General features: G+C 46.2%; 1 protein-coding gene across 3 annotated transcripts in view; it reads right to left on the bottom strand.

Moving 5' to 3' along the window:
* Positions 1-24,387, bottom strand: part of VWDE (von Willebrand factor D and EGF domains) — a 550,953-nt gene that overhangs the window by 400,393 nt on the left and 126,173 nt on the right. The window lies entirely within an intron of this gene.

Genomic DNA, 24,387 nt, shown 5'->3' with positions numbered 1-24,387 from the left:
GATTTTCCATATTCATGCCTAGTCCCATCTACCTGTGAGTACCCCATCACTTTTTGCTGGACTTCTGGACCCTTTTGTTTGTTCTCCTAAATAAGGGGAACCTTTTCCCCCTGATTCATTCTTTTTGCTCTGACCATGGCAACCCTGTTCATTATGTTTATATTTGGTTTTATGGAGTCATGCTATCCACCATACCTTTTAGAGGTATCTGTAATTCACTGTGTAAGTGATTTCAATCCGCCACTTCACCTAAGTCAATGCCTAGCATGTAATGCACGACTGAAATACTTATTTATTTATTTGTGTCTAAACGTTCTTTTATTCTGAACGATGTACCACTTATATGACGGCCCTCTCTTTGACCCCCTCCCCCCCAGGTCACACTGAACCAGGAATCAGGCTGGTTTGCAAAGTTAAAATATTTATTTATATATTCACAATATAATCACACTATTTTTAAAGGGTATACAATAATCACCAATGGGGTGATGTCACATTAAGCAATCTCTTTAATCACAAGGAGTAATGCTGCACAGAAATAATCCTTATGGGTGTATATTCAAATCAAATAGCAGTGTAGTTACTATTTCCCCCTGCACGCCCCTCAATCCCCCCAATATGCAATATGAAGAAATAGAAAGAGAGACAAGTTTCAGGAATGCAGAATTCAAACAAATGTCAATCCCAATTTCCCCTCAGGAACACAAAAGAGAAACAGGAGTGATTGGCAAACTGTCAAAATGGTTTAAAGTTGTCTTTGAATGGAATGGGTAAAAACACTAAAAATGGTTTAAATGACTGAAATTGTTCAAATTCTAAAGTGAGCTGCTTTATCTGGTTGCAGACAAACACTAGCAATTATTTGACACCAACAAGCAATGTGCAGACTGAAATTTGAGGTTGGGTGCAATGAAAAGCTATTTTACATGTGTAATATTTTGCCAAAACGAAAATTTGCAGCAAACTTTTCTGTGTGCAGTAATTGCGATCACGTGAGAACTAGAAGGATTTGAGATGCAGTTTTTGAATCGATGGAAAGCCTAGGATACAGCTTAGTCTAGCCTAGCTACAAGCAGACACTTATATTTCTAGCATAATAATTGAAGAAGGTATGGACGTTTTCGTGGAGGTCGTTTTTTACAGATAGAGGCAAATTGGAAAACAAGGATGCGCTTCTAAAAGACAAACAGTATGTCTTTACACTAGGGATCTACTATGAAGAAGCAAATACTACACAACAGCACAGCCACCAAACCAGGACACCTCTGGATCAGGTTTGTGCCTGCCGAGACACTTGACTTCTTCAGATGAAATATATCAGCGCAAAGACCGGTTTAACACTAGTAGTACAGAAGGAGATAATAGGGATGAGATAGAGAGGTCAGGCAGTTCAAAAATATTTCTATCAATGCAGTTCTGGATATAGATAGGATGGATTTGGGTAGGGATGACTATGGACAGTGCATAGGTTAGTGACAGTCCTATACTAAGGATACTCACTATATAGGTTTGAACAGAACCGTCAGGAATTCTGGTCCATCAAGATCAGGGCTTCTGGTCAGAAATTCTGCTGGGCACACCAGACTGGTACAGGCTGCTGGGCACACCGGACTGGACTGGTCGGAAATGGCTCTGGTTCACAGCTATCTGCTCACAGCACGGCTCTACTGGGTTGGGTCTTTGGATTCTGGCAATAATTCTTAGCAGGAAAGCAGTACAGCACAGCCAGGCTGTTCTTTGGTTCCCCTTAGATTTCTGGGGTAAATTCTGATTTCTGGAATTTTAAGGCCTAGAATGGTTCAGCTATGGAAATGGCCTTTCTGCTTGCCAAGTTTCTGGAGTATGGAGAAGGGAAGATGTCAAGTTCTCTTGCAAAGTGCTCTGCCAGCAATCGGTTGGTTGGTGAATCTGTGTGTCTCTAAGTCATCAGCTTTCTCTATTTATGCATTTGATAAAGGGGTGTGTGTGCTATATTATCCTAGGCGTGCCTCCTTGGCTTGCTATAGGCTAGAGTCTCCTTTCTCCCTTGATTGGAGGAGAAAACAGGGTGTCACCATGATGATGTGGTTTTATGAGTCAGGGAATCCTCCCCTTGGCTTTTGAACATGAAATCTACTTTTCGTATAATACATATTTACAATTTTGCAGACTTTATAACAATAACATATCTAGATCACATATTTTGTGGAGCAAAGGCTCTTCTAAGCTCTGTCGTTGTAGGATCTTGTGTCGGCTTTTGACAGAATTCTGCCCTTTTTGACCAGAACACCATATCTAGTTCATCCAAAAGTGTGTACAACTGTGCAAATTGCATATGGGCATAGGTGTGTGAAGTTTCATGCTTTTGACATAATTACATTTGCTATAAAACCACAATTTCTACAGTTACGTCCCAGAACATAGCACATAGTTCTGGCTTCTCTTAAAATGTGCAGCAAACATTTAGGATCAGAAGTCCAGGCTTTATATATTTTTTTACAATTGTCCACAGTAAATTATCAGTCTTTTTAGAAATCTGCTTTTTGTCCATTATGAATCAAAAGTTGTCTGTCCCGGCCTCCTTCTCCTTCTTGCAGCTTCAGAAGCCATTCCCCGCCCCCTTCCTTCTGGCAGAGGCCATTTACGATCCTTCCTGAATAGCATCTCCTTGCCTAAGAGGAAGTCCAGTGTGTCCTTCCCAGAGCAGCTCAAGTGCTCCTCCCCTCTTAATCAACACATGAATGGCAGTTCCTGGTCTTAGAGAACAGAAGGGAGGTGCCTGGCCCTGTAGGGGAAGTTGTTTGTGGTTTTAGCCTGTAGTCAGGTTTACTTCAAATGTCATTTTGTTACATTTTTATTTGTTTAAAATAAACTTGCAATTTTAAACCAAACATCTAGAACACTGATTCCAGACTCTAAACCATGAAGTTTAAATAGTTACAACCTAGGTTACTCTTGATAACAGTTCACTTAGATTTTAGACATTAGATCTTAATGGTACACGTTTAACAGTTCTAATGCAGGCTTTTGAAAACAGCATTCAGGCAGCCACTGGTACTGCGCCCAGATTTTGACAGCTTTCACAGAGAGGAAAACTGGCAGTGGATGTTTTTGTGACCAATTCAGCTTTCCAGGATATTGCAATTCCACAATGCTTTCTTGACTTCAGTAAAATGTGACACCCTGCAAGAAGATTGGATGTTTGCGGGTGTTTAGGACCAGCATTTCGTATTTCCAGCAACCAGAAAAAGATTGAAAATAAGATTCCTGATTTCCTTCAGCAAGCACTGCTTTTCATGCAGTATCCATCTTTACTGGTTGGACAGACCAATGACATGTTTCAGAAGGGAAGTCTCCGTTCCACCACTGACAACATGCATGGTAGATTTGGCAGCCACCTGTTTGTGCTTTATAGAGCACAATTTCCTAAGGTTTTGGCACGCATAGGGGTTTTGCAGCCATTTTGATGATTCTGGTGCCACCAGCACACAGTGATGCCGCAGGGCAGAGCGTAAGTGGGTTAATACATCCCAAAAAGCCCCCCCTCGTGACTTGACTTTTGACCACCCGTCAAGGGGAAGTCGGGAGATTGGGATGTTCAGTTTTTCTCTTTGGTCTAAGTGGAAAAATGTGTCTGCTTCTCCCATCAGTGCTAGATCGACAGGTTCTCCTCACCGGTTCCGGATGAGAGTATGGAGCGATACCCCTGCCCCTTGGGTCTTTCCGCTTGGTCCCTGAGTGGTCCTCCTTGGTGCTTAGCATCCATGGTTTCAGTTCTAGGATGACAAAACAGAGCATTTTTGTAGACATTTCCCCACCACTATTCATGTGGTGGGGCAGATGCATATATTTGACATATAATTTACACTATTTCCTGTTTGCAATTATTACTGATTTTCAAAAGGTGGAATAGTTTTATAGTTGGAATTTCTAAGGTTCTGGAATGTCCCCCTTTGGGTTTCCAGATCAATCCTCTAGTTGCTGCACAGTATGCCTAGGATGGCAACACTTCAGTTGGTTTATGGACCCACCTATTTTCCCCTTCTGCCAAACTGCCTTTGGGGATACGGATTTTGTAGGAGACTGGTGAGATTCTGTCTACAATTTCAAAAGGACCCCGCCAGCTAGGAAGAAATTTGCACTGTTTGGCCTGGTATTTTTGGAAACTGTACAAGTAGATCCGGTCTCCTACTTGGTATTCTTTTCTAGTAGTCTTAAGGTCATAGTGGGTCTTCATACTGTCTGCAGATCTTTCTAGATTCCGCTGAGAATAGGCAAAAGCATGTTGAAGGTGTTTTCTCAGATTCTCAACATACTCAGGAGTTGTGGAGGCATTTATCAAGGTCTGATCTTAGGTTCTGTAGAGCAGATGCTGGGGAAGCATCCTTCGACTAGTCATCAGCTCAAACTGTGACATTTTAGTTGCAGAAGAAGGGGTAGATCTGATGGCCATCAGTACAAGAGGTAATCGAATGTCCCAACTTGGCCCAGAATCTGCCACAAACATTTTTAATATGCTCACAGTTGTCTTGTTGTATCTCTCTAATGCCTCACTAGAGCCTGGCCAGTAGGCAATGTGTAATTTCGTTTTGACCCCAAGTATCTCCCACATCATTGTCATTACTTCGCTAGTGAAGTGGCTACCTCGGTCTGACTCGATCCTTTGGTGTAGTCCAAAACGCGAGAAGATGTGGTTGATCATCAGGGCAGCCGCTGTTTCTGCCTTGCAATTTGGGGCAGGGAGACATTCCACCCATTTAGTAAACAAGCATGTCACAGTCAACATGTACTTATTTCCCCTAGAGGAGCGAATCACGGGCCCGATATAATCGACTTGTAAATCTGACCGAGGCAATGTCATCCCACTGTTTTGGAGAGGCGCACGGTGTGTGAGGGATGTTGGCTGAAATTGTGCACACACCTTCAAGTACTGGTCGAGGTCCTCCCCCATGTGTGGCCAGTATGCAACCTCTCTTAAGATTTTAAGTGTTGTATGAAACCCCCTATGACCGGCTGTGGCCGCATCATGGGCGTGGTTTAACATCAGGCTTCGGAATGAGGTAGGGACAACCCACTGATCATGGCCCGCTAAGGATCTGCTTACCAACAAACTGCCTTGGATTCGGAACATTTTTGGACATTTCATCAACACTCTGAGGTCCTCTTTCCCAATGTAATCGGTATCCGTCAGGGGAAAGTTCTCAGGGTCCTCAATGTGTTGATAAAACTTTCCAATTATTAGATCCCCTTTTTGAGCCGTAATCAAATCATGTGGGGTCTCCTTACTCCATTGTGCAGTTGAGAGTTCATTGTGAGCATTTGTCTGGGACCTAGTGATAGCAGTGGCCTGGATTACCCCCAACAGGGACTCAATCTCAAGTAAATCCCCTTGGATGGCTCCGGTTTTGGCCAGCTGATCAGCTAGGTCATTTCCAGTTTTGTCTGGTCCCTCTACTTTGGAATGACCCTTGATCTTTTTCCAGTAGATGGTCATCCCATTCGAGGTGACCAGATCATCAATGTTTTGAATTAATTTCCCATGTTTCAACGGTTTATTATTAGCACATAGCATGCCTCTGGTTTTCCAGTTAACCCGTGCTCCACGAACCCGTTCTGTACATAATCTGAATCAGTGATTATGACCAGTTTGTGGAGTTGATGTTGGACAGCAGTTAGGATGGCTTGATGCACAGCCATCAACTCTGCCACTTGACTATTTTGGGGACCAATCTTGTACCCAGCGGAGGGTTCTGGGTTCTCATTCACCCGTTGTTGTCAACATGGTAAGGGCATTCCCTCACACTTGTCTTCTTCAAATACTTTGTGTGGGGAATTGAGGTATGCCTCCATGTTGTCCTTGATTTTTAGACTTTGGTCCTCGAGACAGTTTTCTCTGGCAGAATCACGCAAGTCAGCCAGACCTTGCGCAAGGGGACTTTTCTTGTTTTCGCCATATCTGACCTCCACAGGAAAGCCTGGCATTGACAGAATCCAGGAAGTAATTCGGGAATTACTCACATTTCCGGCCCGGATTCTGTCACTTTGGAGATATTGCAGAGGCTGGTGTGTGAAATCTCCGCTATGATGTGTTCCCCCTGGATAAACGGGCGGTAATTCTTCAATACCCACACTGTTGCCAGGAGTGCCTTCTCACAATCGTTGAATTTTTCCTCCACAGGGGATAAAGTTTTGCTCGCATAGGAGATCACTTTATTGACCTTGTCATGCTTTTGATACAATACTGCAGTCAAGTATGTATTAGAGAACCCTGTCTCCAAGAAGAACTCCTTGTTTTTGACAGGTTAAGCTAGGCAAGGCGCTTGTGAGAGGCTTCTTTTGAGTTCTCTTACTGCCTCGGCTTGTTCTAGACCACACTCCCACTTGACCCCCCTTCAAAAGATGGATCAGGGGTCTTGTGATCCCTGCGTAATCCTCAATGAACTTTCTACTGTAATTAGTCAGTCCAAGGAGGCTCCTTAGTTTCTGCAGAGTTGTGGGGTCTTTCAATTTCTGGAGTGCTTCCACTTTCTTTTCCTGGGGACATAGACCCTGAGGAGTAATCTCATGCCCCAAGAAATTGACACAGGTTCTACACCACTGTGCCTTTTGAAAGAAGAGTTTTTCTCCGGCAGCCCTCAACTGTGTCAGAACATAATGGATCTCTGCTACGTGTTCCTCAACAGTAGAGCTTTTGATGAGAACATCATCTACATAAGCCAGGTTACCCCTTTCACCCAGGTTGGGCATGGCCTTATGTAGAAAAATGTTGAATTCATTGCCAGAGTTGATGTATCCGAAGGGAGTCCGGGTCCATGTGTACTGCTGCCCCCCAAAAGTGAAGGTCAGCTTGTATTGGTCCTCACTACTGACAGGTACAGTTCAGTATCCATTGGTCAGGTCTATTGCAGTGAATACCTGTGACCCCTGGATCTGGGCCAGCCCTTGGTCAATATAGGGAAGAGGCCATCGAGAAGTATGGACCCGTTTGTTGAGCTCACTAAGGTCGGCGCAGAGTCTCCACTGGCCGTTTGGCTTCAAAATACCCAGCACCGGATTATTGAAGGTGCTGTGGACTGGACGAATTATCCCACGGGACTCAAGGTTCTTATTTTTTTTAGTAAGGGACTCCATTGATGCGAGAGGCAATCAATATTGCTTCACAAACACTGGAGTCATGCCAGGGTCCATGGGAATTTTTGTCGTGTGGATGTCGTTGCGACCACAGTCATATGAGTCCACCGCAAAGAGATCTTGAAAATCCAAGAAAACATGTTTCAATTTTTGCTTCTGCTCCTGAGTCTCACAGGCATCAGCTAGGTTGACTCTCTATTCAACCATCTGCCTGAAGCCCCTGGTCAGAGTGCTGATGTGGAATGGTGGCTTCAGGTGGGGAAGGCAGTCCTCGCACACTTGGAAAATAACGTCATCCCTCCTGAAGTCACAGGTCACATCCTCCTTACCATAAAGGCTGGACGTGTACAGCAGGAAGTTCCCCCCATGCCGGGTAAAGATCCTGTCTGGTTTCGTGATGTCATCACTATCACTGTCAAAACTGTCCTTGGGGATGGGTCCTAACAGTTAATTGCCTAAATCTATGGAAACATGTTGGTCATCAACTGCCATTCCAATAATGGTACCTGCGGCTAGAGTGATACTCTTTAAGTCGCTGTTATCCACCTCTATTGGAATGGTGTCATGTTCTATATTGACTAGTAGTGTTGGGTTTACCCCCAAACCTTGCTGTTGGAAGTAAGCATTTAGATGAATATAGGCATCATGGTTTTTCAATTTCTGTCCTCTTTTAACTATCACTTCCAGGGAGAATTGTCGGGTCCTTTCTAGGATGGTGACTTCCTCTCCAATCTGAATTTCAACTGCATAAGGCAGCAGTTGAGTTGACCTTCATGCTTTCTCTGGGTCATCATAGCCCATGGGATTATCCACTAATCGGGACCAAGCTTTGAAGTTTATTAGGTCCAAACTAAAGGCAAAATGATTGAGAATGTCACTGCCTAAGTAAAAGGCGGCAGTGACGTCTCGCACAACCCAACAATTATGGACTATGCTCTTGTTACCTACGGAGATTTCGAGCATACACCTGCTTGTAAGGAGATGTTTGGAATTGGGTGTTTCCAGATCCATTTCCCATTTGTCTATCAGTTTAAATGTGGGACTGGCTGGATCTTTTGGGAGTTTGCAGAACATGGCTTCGCTGATGAAGCTCTTACCGTTGTTCACACACACTAGGGCGAGAACAGAGTCCTTCCCTTCATTTAACTGAATAGCGATGAACAACTGCTCTCCAATTTGCTGAATATCAGCCAGGTTCTGAGCTGATTTCTCATCTTTCTGGACTATAGGAGTGGGAATGTCTGATTGTGGATTTGTAAAGAATTTCAGAGTGTTTCCTTCCAGTGTGGAATGCCACCTTAAACTGGAAGGAAGGTTGATTTTCAGAAATAGAATGGACCCCCCATCACCAGTTTGTTATCCTACTGCTATTACTGTCACGTATGGGATTTGGTTGTTCTGGAAGTTAAATTTTACTTGTTCAGATTTTTGTTCAACCATGTGGCAGGTGCTGTTTAAACTAACATGGTTGACACTCTGTTTCAATTTTATTGGTCGGCTAGTCTGGGTCCAGAGGACCTTGCTTACACAATCTATTAGGGGTGACAACCTACGCAGGATGTCATTCCCTAGTAAACAAGGGGTGCCCTCTGGAGTTACGACTATGACCGGGTGCTTCACCTTATGTCGCCCAATTTTAATATCCAAATCCGCAGTCCCCTCGATGGGAATTTTCTTCCCGTCAAAGTTCTGAAGTTGTCCAGGAAGAGGAGTGAGAGGAATTTGTTATTTCTCCCCCCTTCCCAAATTCAGTTTATCAAAGGCCCTTTTTGGACAGAAGGGTAGCTTGGGATCCAGTGTACACCAGTGCCAGAATTGTACATTGCTCCTGTATATGGACCGGAGCATAGAATCTTCCCTCCGTCTTCTCAAGGGGGCACAGATAATGTACATTTTTGGACAACTGGTGGGTTAGTTTTCTTGTTCTGGACACTGATATAGAAGAGATTTGGGCAGAATTCTGTTTGGAGTGTAGGGAATCTGAAAAGAAAAGGCGGCAACTAGATATGGGAGAAGTTTTGTGTTCCCTTGGTTCCGGTTCTGGGCCGACCTCCCCTTTTTGGAGGCAGTCACCAGGATGGGTTTGAAGCAGGGGATTTTCACGGTGTTGGTTCTGAAATTGGATGATGGGTGGCACTAGCTCAGTCCCCACATCTATCCAGTGTGGATTTGAATCTTTTGGGACCCATTTTTCTTTGGGAGGAGTTCCCCCATCTCTGGAAGAGAAGATCCTTTTGCCAGGATCCTGTGAGGATCCCTCTCCTTCAAATTGGAAGATTTCTACCTCCTCCTCAAAATGGGTCTGTTTGGGTTCTTTGTTTCTCCGACCCCCCCTCTGCTCCTTGGGTGGCAGACTTTCAGGGGCAGGAGATTTTGGTTCCGATTTCTGGGTTTCCAGGGGCTTTTTACAAGTGGGGAAGGAAGCTTCCTCCAAAGCTTTACACCCCCCTTCCCCTTGTACCTCCTACCTGGGAACCGGTGGATTGTCAGGGTTCTTCCCCCGTCATTGCTCTGGAGAACCAGGTCCGGAGTTTGAAGCATTCTGCGCCGGCATGCTCATTTGAGGGTTCTGTTGAGTCCTCAGCATGCAACCCGGATCTTATGCCATGTTTTGGACCTGGCGCACTAGTTGTCACACTCGCTCAGGCTGATACAGGGTTCTGTTGTCTCCCCTGGGCTGACACCGGGAAAGGTAGCTATCCATCCCTTCTCTGAAAATACCCTGTGTTTGGAAAATATGGGTACCCCTCCACCCTTGGCCTCCCCTCTCCCGGATTAGGTTGTCTGGGCTCAGGAAATTGAGGAAAGAAGGATGGATGGTTTTGGGGTTGAAAGTTTTGCGGGTACCTGGGGAAGAAGTTCTGTCCAGGATTTGGATAATTTCTGCCCTTCTGGGGGAAGTGAGGAGGGAAGTTCCCTGGGTTAGCTGCTGTTTGGTTGGATCCCCCCCTTGGGCTGGAGGAGTCCACACATAACCCAGGATGGATCGGTTCCCTTTGTAGCGGGGACTTATATAGTCAGGGGAGTGAGGGATCCCATTTGTGGGACTACCTCCTTGGCTCCCTGTCTCTGTGAAGAGTCGGTGATGACTCGAAACACGTGCCAGGCTACTTCATTATTAAACTCATTGGACTTATATGAGAAATCCCTCCTTCTTTGAATTACTTGGAACACCTGTCACTAATGCACTGTTCAGTGCAGTGAGACTGAGAACTGTCTGTGTTCATATAGGTTCTTAACTATGGGTGGCATCTGGCAGTGCTCCCACACCCCTCAGCCTCCTGCAGCTTTAGTGTTTCCCTAATTTCTTCAGTGTACAAGCGTGTGGACTTTGACTTGTTCTGCCAAACCTGTGTGTTACCTCTGGGAGCAGTGCGACTGAGAACTGTCTGTATTCATTTCTGCTCCCAGAGGTGCCCGCCTGGTCTTCTAGGCTCTCCCGGATTCTGCAAACCTGGGAATGGCTGGCAGAATGTGGGGACCTAGTCTCCTGTGTCCTGGGGCGCTCAGAGGAGTCTTCTGATTCCTCCTTGCACCCAGGAACCCATACCCAGATGCCCGCCCATCCATTCCTGGGAGGTGCTGGTCTATGCGTCCCATATTTCTGATTGGATTGAAATCTGACATCCCTGTGGCCCTTGGCTCCTGTGCGCCAGTGGACATGGGGGTGGCAGAGTCCAGGGATTGGACGAGATGAAGGCCTCTGGTACTAGGGTCCTGAGGTTATGCTCAGGTGTTTCCCTTTCCCAGTGCACCTCATCTCTGTCAGCCCCTACTCCCTGTTGCCATGAAAGAATCAGCGCTTTCTGTTTCTCTACCAAGGCTTTGCTAGTTTCTATCAATCTCTCTTGCATTGCTACCTAACTGTGGAGCCTGTCATTGTTCTCACAGAGAGCCTCATTTTCTCTTGTGCTTCCTTTGTTGTTTTAGAGTACTGGGCCAGTCTTTGCTGCAGGAGGGTTACCTCCTGAGTCCTGTCCATACTGGCCTAGTCCTTCCTTGCTAGAGCCTCCTCCACCCTCCTTGTTTGTTTGTTTGTTTGTTTGTTTGTTTATTTGGTAATGCGCTCCAAGCCCGTAGGCATCTGGGCGCAACAATACAAGAAGGCTCGAGACTTGGTTACAATGCCTGACACAGGCTATTACAGAAAAAAAGAAACAGTGGTCGCTTATAATGGGTGGTGCAAGGTGATACAATACATATAGAATAACAAGGGTTAAGCGCATAAGAATAACATCTTAACAGGTTATGATGTTTCCGCTAGGATGAGGGCGTCTAAGGTCAGATGGGAGTGTGTTCCATGATTGTGCAGCTGTAACGCTCACCTGGTTCCCACGGGGGCGCTGGTCTAGTCTGGATTGCTGTGGTCTCTTCTAGCATGATGCGCAGGACCCGGAACACCGATTGGACAGGACCTCCAAATCGTGCTTGCCTGGCCTGTAGGAATATCCTTCTGCAGATGAGAAAGGGGATTAACAGTCTGCAGAATAGTGTGCTAGCTCCCCCCTTTCCCCCTTCGTTCCTCTCTAACTTCCTCCAAACCCCGGTTTAAGCTCACCTTATGGTTTGGAAGGATGAACTCTCCATCCTGCTTCTGGTGCAGGGGCGCGCGTTCGTCCAGTTACTTCACTGGTTTTCAGAATGGCACTGTCACTGGTTTTCAGAATGGCGCTGGCAAAATCCACTTGACTTTCCTGAGCGATGCGCCGTAAGTATGAAAGTTCAAAGTTCAAGTGAGGCCCCCTTTATGTTGTCTTTCTAACATGTGATCTGTCCTTTATTTCAGGTGCAGAATGAAGGCGATGCGTCGAGGGGTTAAACTGCTGAGGTGAGTAGTGATGAGGGCGATCCCTCTAAATGTCCTTGTCATTCCCCAGAAATGTCTCTTGTCCTTTCCCCATAGGGGCCGGGATACGGTACCTGCCAACGGGGCGGCGCCGACCCGAAATGTGGAAGAAAAGCCGGCAAGTATTATGGCTGTTAATCAGGCTTTCCTTCTGTGTTCCTTCTGCTCACCTTTTGTTTCTTCCTCTCTCCCCTAGGTGCAGAGATGTGGCGTCCGATGCTGACAGCCACGATGGAGCCGGGAGATGTCTCGAGGACAGGTGAGTGAAGCGTGGCGCTGCAGCGAGCAACGGGATGCTTTTAAATGGAAGTCTTTCTTCAAGGATGCTGGCGAGAAGATTCCGGATGCAGGAAAGAAGTTTGAAATAGTCCTTGGTTTTCACCTTTCTCTTCTCTTCCTTCCTTGCAGGTCTTCCAGGTTCGAGGCAGGCGTGGCTGGAGTCCAGGAGCAGGAGCAGACACAGTGAGCGTTAAGCTGCAGGAAGCAGAACAACGCGAAGCATGAGCTGCTGTCTGGGCGTGGCTTAAATTGCCTCCAAAGAAGTCCCAGGTATGTATCCTTACCCAACTAGGTATGTATCCTTCCCTGACCACGCCCAAGTGAAAAAATAGTCCCTATGAAAAAATAGTCCCTTTCAGGTCTCAGGGAGGCCTGAAGCGTGCAGCATGGTCTGCATCAGGTAAGTGCACAAAACCCCTCCCTTTATGAGCCTGGCGCCTATGGCGCCAGGACTGATGACCAACATGAGCCTGGCGCCAAAGGCGCCAGGACTGAGACCAAAGAGCCCCTATAAGGGGCCGCTGGGCTTTTACCCGAGGGCATGATGCCTGCTTCCGGGGGTGCTGGGCCTGGCCTGGTGCTCCGGGGGTAGGCATCATGACAGCACTCCCCCCCATGCCCCTCCCAAGGTCGTTCCTTCTGGAGGTTTCGGTTTGTTTGGGAAATTCCGATGGAACCTTTTTAACAGCCGAGGTGCATGTACGTGATCACTGGGTTCCCAAGACCTTTCCTGAGGCCCGTACCCTTTCCAATCAATTAGATAGAAAAGTTTTGATTTTGAGATCTTAGAATACAAAATGTTCTTCACCTCGAATTCAGGCTCCCCATCTATCTGAATCGGTTCTGGTGGCTTTGTTAATCTGGTTCCTGGGTGCACTGGTTTCAAAAGTGACACATGAAAAATGGGGTAAATCCGCATGTTAGCTGGTAGATCGAGCTTGACTGCCACTGGGTTGATTATAGCTTTGATCGAGTAAGGGCCTAAATACCTTGGATTAAAAGTTCGAGGCCCCTTGAGTGATAGGTGTTTTGTAGCCAAACATACTTGATCCCCTATTTGGTATGGAGGCGCCTCTCTTCGATGCAGATCCACATTATTTTTGTATTTCCCTTTTGCATGTTGCAAATGTGCAGTTGCATCTTTGAAGGCTTGAGTAATCGTAGAATGCAAATGGTCCACTGCGGGCATTTCAAGGCTCAGAGGTGAGTCCAAATCTGAAGTACGAGGGTGATGTCCATATAGGGTATAAAAGGGGCTCTGACCAGTTCCAGAGTGTATCGAGTTATTGTATGCATATTCAGCCACCCATAAAATTTCCTTCCAATTACCCTCCGATTGGTGCAACATACATCGTAGATATTGTTCAAGGGTCTGGTTCGTTCTCTCCGTCTGACCATCGGTCTGTGGGTGGTGGCTGGTCGAGAGTCTTACGTCGATTTGTGCCAGTTGACAACACTTTTTCCAAAAATGAGAAATAAACTGGCTTCCCCGATCGGAGACTAGTATGGACGGGAATCCATGCAAACGGATGATATTTTCGAGGAATTCCTTGGCAAGAACAAAGGCTGAAGGTAATCCTTTCATGGGAATAAAATGGGCCATTTTGGAAAATAAATCCACCACGACCAGAATAGTATTGTAACCATTACAAGAGGGCAGGTCCGTGATAAAATCTAGTGACACGGTGTGCCAAGGTGCTGATGGAATGTCTAAGGGCTGAAGAAGACCGGCGGGTCTTGTCTTTTGACCTTTGTTTTGGGCACAAACTCCACAGGACATCACAAAAGATTTAATATCCTTTCGCCAGGAAGGCCACCAGAATTGTCGTTTAACCTTTTCCTCTGTTTTGGCAATGCCAGGATGTCCTTCCATCAGGGTATCATGATGACGGGAAATAACCAGTTCTTGCAATTCCTTTTCTGGCAAAAATAAGCGTCCTTGGAAGTAAGGTAAGCCATCCTTGACTGAAAAGTTATACCCCCTTTTGATCCAATCCTGCAAGGCTGAAGAGTCCAGGAATTGTTTCACTCGTGCTTGAATGTCTTTAAGGGTTTGTAAAGTGATTATCCCCAAAATTCTTTGTTCGGGAATTATCGGCACAGGTTCTGAGTTTGTGTCTATTTCTTCCATTCCAATTTGGGATAGAGCGTCCGCCTTACCATTCTTATAGCCGGGCGGTAGGTGATTACAAAATCGAACTCAGCAAAGAACAAAGCCCATCGGAGCTGTCTAGACGATTGAGCCTTGGCAGTTTTTAAATATTGTAAATTTCGGTGATCAGTGATCACGGTGATGGTATGCCGGGCGCCGAGGAGATAATGTTGCCAAGCCTTAAAGGCGGACTTAATGGCTAATAGTTCCTTATCGGTGATCGCATAATTTATCTCCGGCGGCGAGAACTTTCTGGACCAAAATGCTACGGGGTGCAGTTGGTTGGTTTCAGGGTCTCTCTGAGACAGGACAGCTCCCATGGCTAAGCTGGACACGTCGGTTTCGACTATATATGGGAGATCGGGACGCAGGTGCTTCAAAATAGGTGCGGACGTGAACTTAGCTTTCAACTCCTGAAAGGCCTGTTCGGCTTCCTCGGTCTATTCAAAACGTTTATTTTTTCGCAAGAGTGCAGTGATGGGTTGCACCACACGTGAAAACTCCGGGATAAACCTGCGATAAAAGTTGGCAAAACCAAGCATGCTTTGGACACCTTTCACCGAACTAGGTGATGGCCATTTGAGGATGGCGTCCACTTTCCGTGAATCCATTCGGACCCCTTTAGGTGTCAGGATGAATCCGAGAAACTCAACCTCGGTGGTATGGAAAACACATTTTTCCAGCTTGGTAAACAGTTTGTGCTGGCGCAGTTTCTCTAGGACGGCCCTGACATGCTTTCTGTGATCAGATTCCGAAGAGGAGTACACAAGAATGTCATCGATATACACGACAACACAAACATCGATGAGTTCCCGAAGGACATTGTTCATGAAGAATTGGAAGGCTGCAGGCGCGTTGCACAACCCGAAAGGCATCACCTGGTATTCGAATAGTCCATATTTTGTACGGAAGGCTGTTTTCCATTCGTCGCCTTCTTTTACTCGTACCAGATGATAAGCCCACCGGAATTCTAACTTGGTGTATACGCAAGCGTCCTTCACCTGGTCAAGGAGTTTAGGGATCAGAGGCAGAGGGTAACGATTTTTAACAGTTATCTGGTTCAATGCGCGGTAATCGATACAAGTTCTAAGGTCGCCTTCTTTTTTAGGAACGAAGAACAAAGCTGAGGATGCCGGGGACTTTGACGGGCGAATGAAACCATTGGCGAGGTATTGATCTAAATATTGTCTCAAATGCAGATTCTCTGGTTCAGTAAGGGCGTAAATCCTGCTACAAGGGGGTTGTGCACCAGGCACCAGATCGATTTGGCAATCGTACGATCTGTGGGGAGGTAACGTGTTGGCCTGTTCCTTTTGGAAGACGTCCTGAAAGTCTTGGTACTCTGGGGGTAGTTGCACGGGGACTGAGGTTACTGATGCTAGATTAATCTTTGGATTTTCTGGGTAGCAGGTTTGTGCACAATCCGGGAAGGTTATTCTCTTCGCTCGCCAATCAATTCAAGGATTATGTGTCTCTAAACAAGGGATTCCGAGAATAAGCTGAAACTGTGGAGCCTTGATTACGTCAAACTCAACTGCCTCCCGATGGCCATCCGGACCTACAAGTGTCACCTCAGCTGTGGAATGTGTTACCGGTCCAGAGGCAATTTCGGTTCCATCTACTGTGGTGATGACATCTTTGTTGGTTTTAGGATGCAGAGGGAGGTTTAACCTAGAGACCAATTCTCGATCCACATAGTTTCCTATAGCCCCGCTATCGATGTATGCCTTTATAGCATGCAACCGTTTAGGCTGTTCCGGATCTATGAGGACCATTGGCACAATGAAATGCAAGGTCTGAGAGTTAGTTTTCAAGCTCGGCAAGCGGACCCCTACGCTTGCCGGGCGTGTTCGTTTCCCGATACAGAGTTTCCATGGATTTTATCAGCGGCTCCTACCACCTTCTTGGGCGGCTTAACCGGGCAATCTCGTAAAAAGTGTCCAGAGGACCCACAATAAAGGCATAATTGCATCTGTCGTCTTCTTTCCCGTTCTTTTTGAGTTAGGGGTCCTTTAACCCCTCCGATTTGCATAGGCTCCGAGCCATCATCCCCCTTGGGGTTAGCGTGGGTCTTGGCCAACACCCGGGTTTCAAACTTGGACCGATCTGCTTTTCTGTTTTTCAGCCTGTGATCCAATTGGACCACTAAGTCTATATATTCAGTGCATTCTTGGGGCAGATTTACAACTTGTGCCAGGACATCTTTAAGTTCTCTGCGTAGACCTCGATAGAATAACGTGATTCTTTTATCCTCTGGCCAACCAGTTTCCACAATTAGTCTATTGAAGGTTGCAATGTAGGATAGAAGGTCTTGATTGCCCTGTCGCAGAGATAGAAGTTCGTCATCCAGAGGCTGTCCCTGGGAGTGTCGAGCAAATAACCTTTCCATGCTTGTTTGAAATCCTTGAAAATCACGAAGAATCGGGTCATCTTGAGTTACCAGTGGGACTGACCAATCGGCAGCACAGCCGCTGAGAAATGACAACACAAAGGCTACCTTGGTCTGATCATTAGGGAAGGCCCCAGGTCTGCATAGGAAGTGCAAACGACACTGATTCATGAATACGGCGAATCGTTTGGGGTCCCAAGAAAAGCGTTCAGGTGGGGCCAGCGGCATGTTTCCAGGTAGATTAATCTGCACTGGGTTACTGGCGACCACAGGAGCGGGGTTCCCCCCGGAGCCGGGTAAAGGAGTTTGTCCAGCTTGACCTTGCAAAAGCTGTCTAGCCAGGTCATCAGCTCTATCCTTTATTACAATCACTTCCCTCCTGAGGGCACTAGTCTCTTGACAAGCGGCGTGTACTTCGGCCCGTAATTCCCCCAGTAATTGGGCCAACTGGTCAGTTTCGGAAGTTTCCATAGCGCCTGGGTGGGAATTTGTAGGAAGGCTTCGCGTTCTGTAACGCTCACCTGGTTCCCACGGGGGCGCTGGTCTAGTCTGGATTGCTGTGGCCTCTTCTAGCGTGATGCGCAGGACCCGGAACACCGATTGGATAGGACCTCCAAATCGTGCTTGCCTGGCCCGTAGGAATATCCTTCTGCAGATGAGAAAGGGGATTAACAGTCTGCAGAATAGTGTTCCTCTCTAACTTCCTCCAAACCCCGGTTTAAGCTCACCTTATGGTTTGGAAGGATGAACTCTCCATCCTGCTTCTGGTGCAGGGGCGCGCGTTCGTCCAGTTACTTCACTGGTTTTCAGAATGGCGCTGGCAAAATCCACTTGGCTTTCCTGAGCGATGCGCCGTAAGTATGAAAGTTCAAAGTTCAAGTGAGGCCCCCTTTATGGTGTCTTTCTAACCTGTGATCTGTCCTTTATTTCAGGTGCAGAATGAAGGCGATGCGTCGAGGGGTTAAACTGCCGAGGTGAGTAGTGATGAGGTAGATCCCTCTAAATGTCCTTGTCATTCCCCAGAAATGTCTCTTGTCCTTTCCCCATAGGGGCCGAGGTACGGTACCTGCCAACGGGGCGGCGCCGACCCGAAATGTGGAAAAAAAGCTGGCAAGTATTATGGCTGTTAATCAGGATTTCCTTCTGTGTTCCTTCTGCTCACCTTTTGTTTCTTCCTCTCTCCCCTAGGTGCAGAGATGTGGCGTCCGATGCTGACAGCCACGATGGAGCTGGCAGATGTCTCGAGGACAGGTGAGTGAAGCGTAGCGCTGCAGCGAGCAACAGGAAGCTTTTAAATGGAAGTCTTTCTTCAAGGATGCTGGCGAGAAGATTCCGGATGCAGGTAAGAAGTTTGAAATAGTCCTTGGTTTTCACCTTTCTCTTCTCTTCCTTCCTTGCAAGTCTTCCAGGTTCGAGGCGGGCGTGGCTGGAGTCCAGGAGCAGGAGCAGACACGGTGAGCGTTAAGCTGCAGGAAGCAGAACAACGCGAAGCATGAGCTGCTGTCTGGGCGTGGCTTAAATAGCCTCCAAAGAAGTCCCAGGTATGTATCCTTCCCCAACTAGGTATGTATCCTTCCCTGGCCACGCCCGAGTGAAAAAATAGTCCCTATGAAAAAATAGTCCCTTTCAGGTCTCAGGGAGGCCTGAAGCGTGCAGCATGGTCTGCATCAGGTAAGTGCACAAAACACCTCCCTTTATGAGCCTGGCGCCTATGGCGCCAGGACTGATGTCCAACATGAGCCTGGCGCCAAAGGCGCCAGGACTGAGTCCAAAGAGCCCCTAAAAGGGGCCGCTGGGCTTTTACCCGAGGGCATGATGCCTGCTTCCGGGGGTGCTGGGCTTGGCCTGGTGCTCCGGGGGTAGGCATCATGACAGCAGCTCTAACTGGGAAGCTCGCTCCGCCCGCCGTGGTAAGTTTGAATCTAGGGACTTCCAGTAGGAAGGTGTTGGTAGATCTTGTCAGTCGGTTCGAGGGTCTCCAATTGATTCTTTCCGCTAGGTAGGGGGGTGCTTGATTGTTGAGGCATTTAGAAGTAAGGGAAATAGTTTTAAGGAGGATTCTGTCCTTTATCTTTAGCCACTGGGCTTCTGTACGGTGTTTGGAGATATGTTCTCTGCGTGGGATGTTCAGAGCTGCTCTAAGAGCGTTATTAAGAGCGTTATTTTGTAATCTCTGGAGTTTGTCAGTGACCGACTTATTTGCACCTGAGTATAAGGCGTTGCAATAGTCCAGTCTGGACATGACAAGGGCATTGGATAGGAAGGGTCTGGTGGCACGGATGAGTTTACACGTGTAAGTGGTTGAGGAGGCGAGGGAGTTCACTTGCTTTTTAAGGGTGAGAGCTGAGTCGAGGTAAAAACCTAAAGTTTTGACCTCGCGCATAACCTTAATAGTATTGTTATCGAAGTTAAATGAGGCGTAGTCCGGGGTGAGTTTGGATAGGTTGTGGTCTGAACCGAGGAGCAGGATTTCAGTTTTATCATCGTTCAGGCAGAGGCCATGAGTGGCCATCCATGCCTGAATGAGGATGTAAATTTTATTCACCAGAGCCAAGTCCACTTCATAGTTGCCCGAAAGGGGTATGAGGATCTGGGTGTCATCTGCGTAGTTAGTGTAGGTGACGCCCAGTCTGTCCAACTTGTCGAATAATGGCTTTGTGAAGATGTTGTACATAGTGGGTGAGACACAGGAGCCCTGTGGGACTCCACATGTGATTTGGGATCGGCACAAGTGGAGGAGGAGAACACTCTCATGGTCCTGTTGGCTAGAAAGCATTGGACCCATGCTATAGCTTCTCCTGTGAAATTGGCAGCCAGCTTGAGGTGGTTGCATAAGACTACATGATCCACCAGATCAAAAGCTGCTGACAAGTCCAGTAGAAGTAGCAGCGCTGTTTTCCCATTATCCTTAAATTCCTCCATTTTTGTTTTGAGATCTATCAGGGCTGTTTCCGTGCCATGGAGAGGGCGGAAGCCCGATTGGCGTGAGCCTAGTAGCTGATTGGCTTCTAGGTACTCTTGAATTTGGAGATAGACTACTCTGTCGATAATTTTTAGTAGGAACGGTACCGTGGTGATAGGCCTATAGTTAGTCGGGATAGATGGATCGAGGGTTTGTTTTTTGAGAAGGGGGAGGACCCAGGATTCTTTTAAGTTGGCTGGCACTGTGTTGGATTTGAAGGATGAGTTGATAAGCTTCGAGATGAAAGGGGCTAAATCTCTGGCAGCGTCCTTTATTGTTTGAGCTGGGCAGCTGTCGCCCTTACAGTTGGAGGGCTTCAGTGAGAGGATAGCCTTTTCAGTGTCGATGATGGAGATGGGTTTAAAGCTAAAAGGGGGGATAGTAATGGGTTCAGTTACTAGAGGCACTTGTTGATCAGTAGGAGAGAGGGTGTCTTTTTTATTCGTTATTTTAAGTTGGAGGGTGGAGATTTTGTTCGATAGGGCATTCTGTATATTAGTGCACCATATCTTGTCCTTGGGGACCGTGTCAGTTGGTTGGATAGGGGATTCCATTTCCCGGAGGATGGCAAAAAGTTCCTTGGTTTTCGATTTGGCATTGGTAATTCTGTCGTTGAACATGTTTTTTTTAGTGTTGATAATTTCTGACTTGTAATGTTTGGTAACTTGGGTTAGCTTAGCTTTGTTGTCGTTGGAAGGCGAATTACGCCAGATAGTTTGGAGTTTTCGTTTCTGCTTTCTAAGGTCCTTAAACTGGGGGGTGAACCAGGCATTGAGGTGGGCTTCTTGCTTAGCTTTACATAGTTTTGCAGGTGCAATGGTGTCTAGTGCGTGAGACATAGCTTTATTAAAGGTGTCTACTAGTATGTCTGGGTCAGTGTTGTCCTTCAGACCGTTAATAGTAGGCAGGAGAAGGAGGATGAGTTTTTCAGTAGTAATGTCTTTTTTACTCCTGGTAGGGAGTGGTGGTATCATTTTGATAGTTTTAGGGCTGGGGAGGTCAAGTGTGGCGGTGAAGTTTATTAGAAAGTGGTCAGTCCATAGTTGAGGGGTGATGGCAGTGATGACTATGTTGCAGTTGAGTTCTGAAACCCAGTCAAGGGTTCTGCCTTTCGCATGTGTGGGGGAGAGAACTTTTTGGGTAAGGCCTTGGTCATTTAGGATAGCTGTTATGGAGAGGGCGTTTTTATTGTCTGGCTCATTAAAGCCGATGTTAAAGTCGCCCAGCAGCAGCGTTTGCGAGTGATTTTGGGTATTGTTCGCTATGAGGGTGGTAAGGTCATCTTCAAAGGTTCCCAGGGGACCTGGGGGCCTATAAATCAAGTGAATGGTTAGCGTGCGGTTATTGGAGAGTTGCATTTTTGCTGAAAGTACTTCGCAGGAAGCACAGGGGGGTGAGGTGGTGAGTCTGATAGGCAAGGTGGTTTTCGCGATGATTGCTAGGCCACCGCCTTTAGCATTGGGTCTGTCTACTCTATGGATCTGGTAGTTGTCAGGTACGGCTAACATCAGTGAAGGTCCTGCTGCCTCGTGGAGCCAGGTTTCTGTTACGGCAAGGAAGTCAAGTCTGCTGTTGTTTAGTATGTCAGCAATTTCAATTGCATGGGCTACCATGGATCTGGCATTAATAAGGGCACGAGTAAGTAATAGGGTGTTCTTGGGAGTAGGATGAGTTGCAAGTGTAACTGTATGCTTATTTTGACTCCGGTGTTTCTTTTGGTGGAGGTGAGTAGGAGTTGGGGTTGGGGTTAAAGGTGTCGTAGCTAGAGTTTGCTTATCCATGTGTGTCTGTATAGATGGGAATCTAGCAGTATTGTTAGTACTGTTTCTTTTGGGTTCGTATATGCAAGGTAGTCTTGCCCTGAGTCTCAGGTTTCTGTCTGTGGGGGGACGAGTGCTAAAGGTAGCAAAGGTCATGATTGTAGCTAGGAGGGTCAGGGATGTCAAGTTTCTGCACATTGTAGTTGGTGTGGTTCACTAATGCAATTTACTTCCCTTATTTCGCTAAGATGTCTGGCTGGGTGACGCAATGTGGAGTGCAAGTGGCTGGTTGAAGCCAGGGTTACGCCTGATGATAAAGGGCATGATATTCACGAAACACAGTATGAGCTAGAGTGCATGGCCTGTTAATGATAATAGGGCACAACACAATCAGGTGGTCCGTTTGCGACCATAAGGCACAACACAGTGTGCCTTTCATGCTCTTTTTGGAAGTCACTCAGTCCCTGAAGGGCCAGGTGATTTTCATGTATTTTCTCTTTTAAATGACAACTTCCTGGCCTAACGTGTCCCTTTCCTGAGCAAGAGCATGCCTCTGTGCAGCCAGGTCATCCCTCTGTCTTTGGAGCGCATCAGCTTTCTGGCACTCTTCATCAAATTCTGCCTGGGTATCTAGGTCTTTCAGGATTAATTTATTACTCTCTTCCTTCTCTCTGTCTAGTTGGCTTTGCAGGGTGACTACCTGCTCTGCGCATGCCCTGTTGAAATTTATTTGTTGCTCCAGCTTTTTCTGGCTCTGCAGTAGAGAGTCCAATCTTTCTTGGTACCCCTTCTGTAGGGCCAGCATTCTAGCATCCTGTTCTGCCTTTTCCTGCTGCAGGATGCCCATGTCCTCTTATATTGTGATTAGGTACTGCCTACTTGCATGTTCTGACTCCTGGCTCTGCTCAGAAGAGTCCAGATCAGTTTGGGCCTTTCCTAATGCCTGCAGCTTCTTGTTTGCCAGATCTTGGCCCTTGGCCTATTTGTCCTGTATTGCTCTAATATATAGGTATAGATATGCCGCTATTTTGGCAATCTTGTTTTGTTCTTCCTTTGCCTTAGGGGCCATATATAGTTCACTCAGGGCCATATGTAATGGAAGCTGGTCTTGCCATATGTCTAACCCTGTTGCAGTGATCTGTTCTGTGATTGCCTGCAAGCATACATTCTGATCCTGCACTGTCCATTCACCTCTTACAAATAATTTATGCAATAGGTGTTCTTTAGCCATATTCATCTCTACCAAAGTCGCCATTCCGGAAATATTAATTTTCTTCCTGACTTACAGAAGTTTATTTTATTTTTGCAAAACAGACCAATTCCTTAGAGTGTTCCTTTTGAGGGGTGCTTTTCACAGGGTAATACAGCGTGGTAGCACAGCAGGGATTATGTACCCCACTAGTTAGAAAACTGTATTAGACTGTCACAAGTGGTATATCTAATTCAGAAATCCCGGACACAAGCCCCCAATCTTGTAAGTGATTTCAACCCGGCACTCCACCTAAGTCAATGCCTAGTGTGTGATGCACAGTTGGAACTCTTAATTATATATTTTTGTCTATAAATTCTTTTATTTCTGAATGATGTACCCTAATATCATGCCCCTCTCTTTGAATACCCCTGGTCTCATTGAACCAGGAAGCAGGCTGTTTTGCAAAGTTAAAAGATTTATTTTATGAAGTTGAACAATATATATATATCACACGATTAGTATTTATACAATGATCACCATTGGGGCGATGTCACAACAATCAACAATCTCTTTAATCAGAAGGAGTATGGATAAGAAAAAAAATGCAGCATAGAAAAATACTTGATATGGGTTCAATCAAATGCAATGTCATTTTTTCCCCCTGCACACTACTCAATTCCCCCCCAATATGCAGTATAAAGAAATGGAAGGGGAGAACACAGCTTTCAGGAATAAATACTCAACAAATACAGTTTCAGTCCCAATTCCCCCAGCACGCCGAGAGAAATAGGTATGATTTCAAAACAGGTCAAATGCTTTTGAATGTGGCTGCGAATGAATGGGAAAATCACTGAAAAGTGGATTTAATGTACTAAATTGGAGTCAAGACTAGGGGGATCCGCTTTATATAGTTTCACGTAAACACTAGCAATGATTATTGAGTCACTAGTAGATTGAAAACTGAATTCTGAGTTCGGATGCAAGAAACAGCTATTTTACACGTGATGAAATTGAAATTGAACCAAACGAAAGATTTGCGGCAAACTTTTCCACGTGCGAGAAACGCGATTGCGGGAACATTATAAGGAGTTGAAATGCGGTTTTGGGTTTGTTGGAAAGCTGAGGATGTTAGCTTCACTTCGTTTCTAGCATGTACGGTAGGGAAGTTGTGAAGGTTTTAGTAGAGGTCGATTTTTCTCAGAAAGAGTCAAGATTTTCAAATGAAAGATGCACTTTTGAAATTACAAAAAGGAAGTTCTTTACACTGGGGAGGCTATGAAGATACAAGATACCGAACGGAACAGCCACCAGATCAGCGGCGCATCTGTTCTGACTTTTGTCCGCCGAGACACTTGTCTTCCTTCAGCAAATATATTATATTAGCACAAAGATATTATCACTACAATTATCAAAGGACTATATGGGTGAGGGAAAGATTCAGGAAAAACAAAAGAGATTCTACAATGCAGTTCTGGATGTGATAGAATGGGTTGGATAGGATTACCTAAGGATGAGGTACTGGTTATGGACTATTCTATGCTATAGATACTCACAACTATGGTTTGGAATAGGCCCCTCAAAGATCTGGTCAAAGGTTTTGGACTGGAATTCTGCTAGCCCACCGGACAGGATTCAGGGCACCCAGATTCTGCACTCAGCATAGCACTCTGGACACTGCACGGCCTCTGGACTGGATA

Source organism: Ambystoma mexicanum, chromosome 2q, assembly GCF_040938575.1.
Source record: "Ambystoma mexicanum isolate Mex_15411 chromosome 2q, UKY_AmexF1_1, whole genome shotgun sequence".
Classification (NCBI taxonomy): Eukaryota; Metazoa; Chordata; class Amphibia; order Caudata; family Ambystomatidae; genus Ambystoma; species Ambystoma mexicanum.
This window is presented reverse-complemented; position numbering and strand designations above follow the sequence as displayed.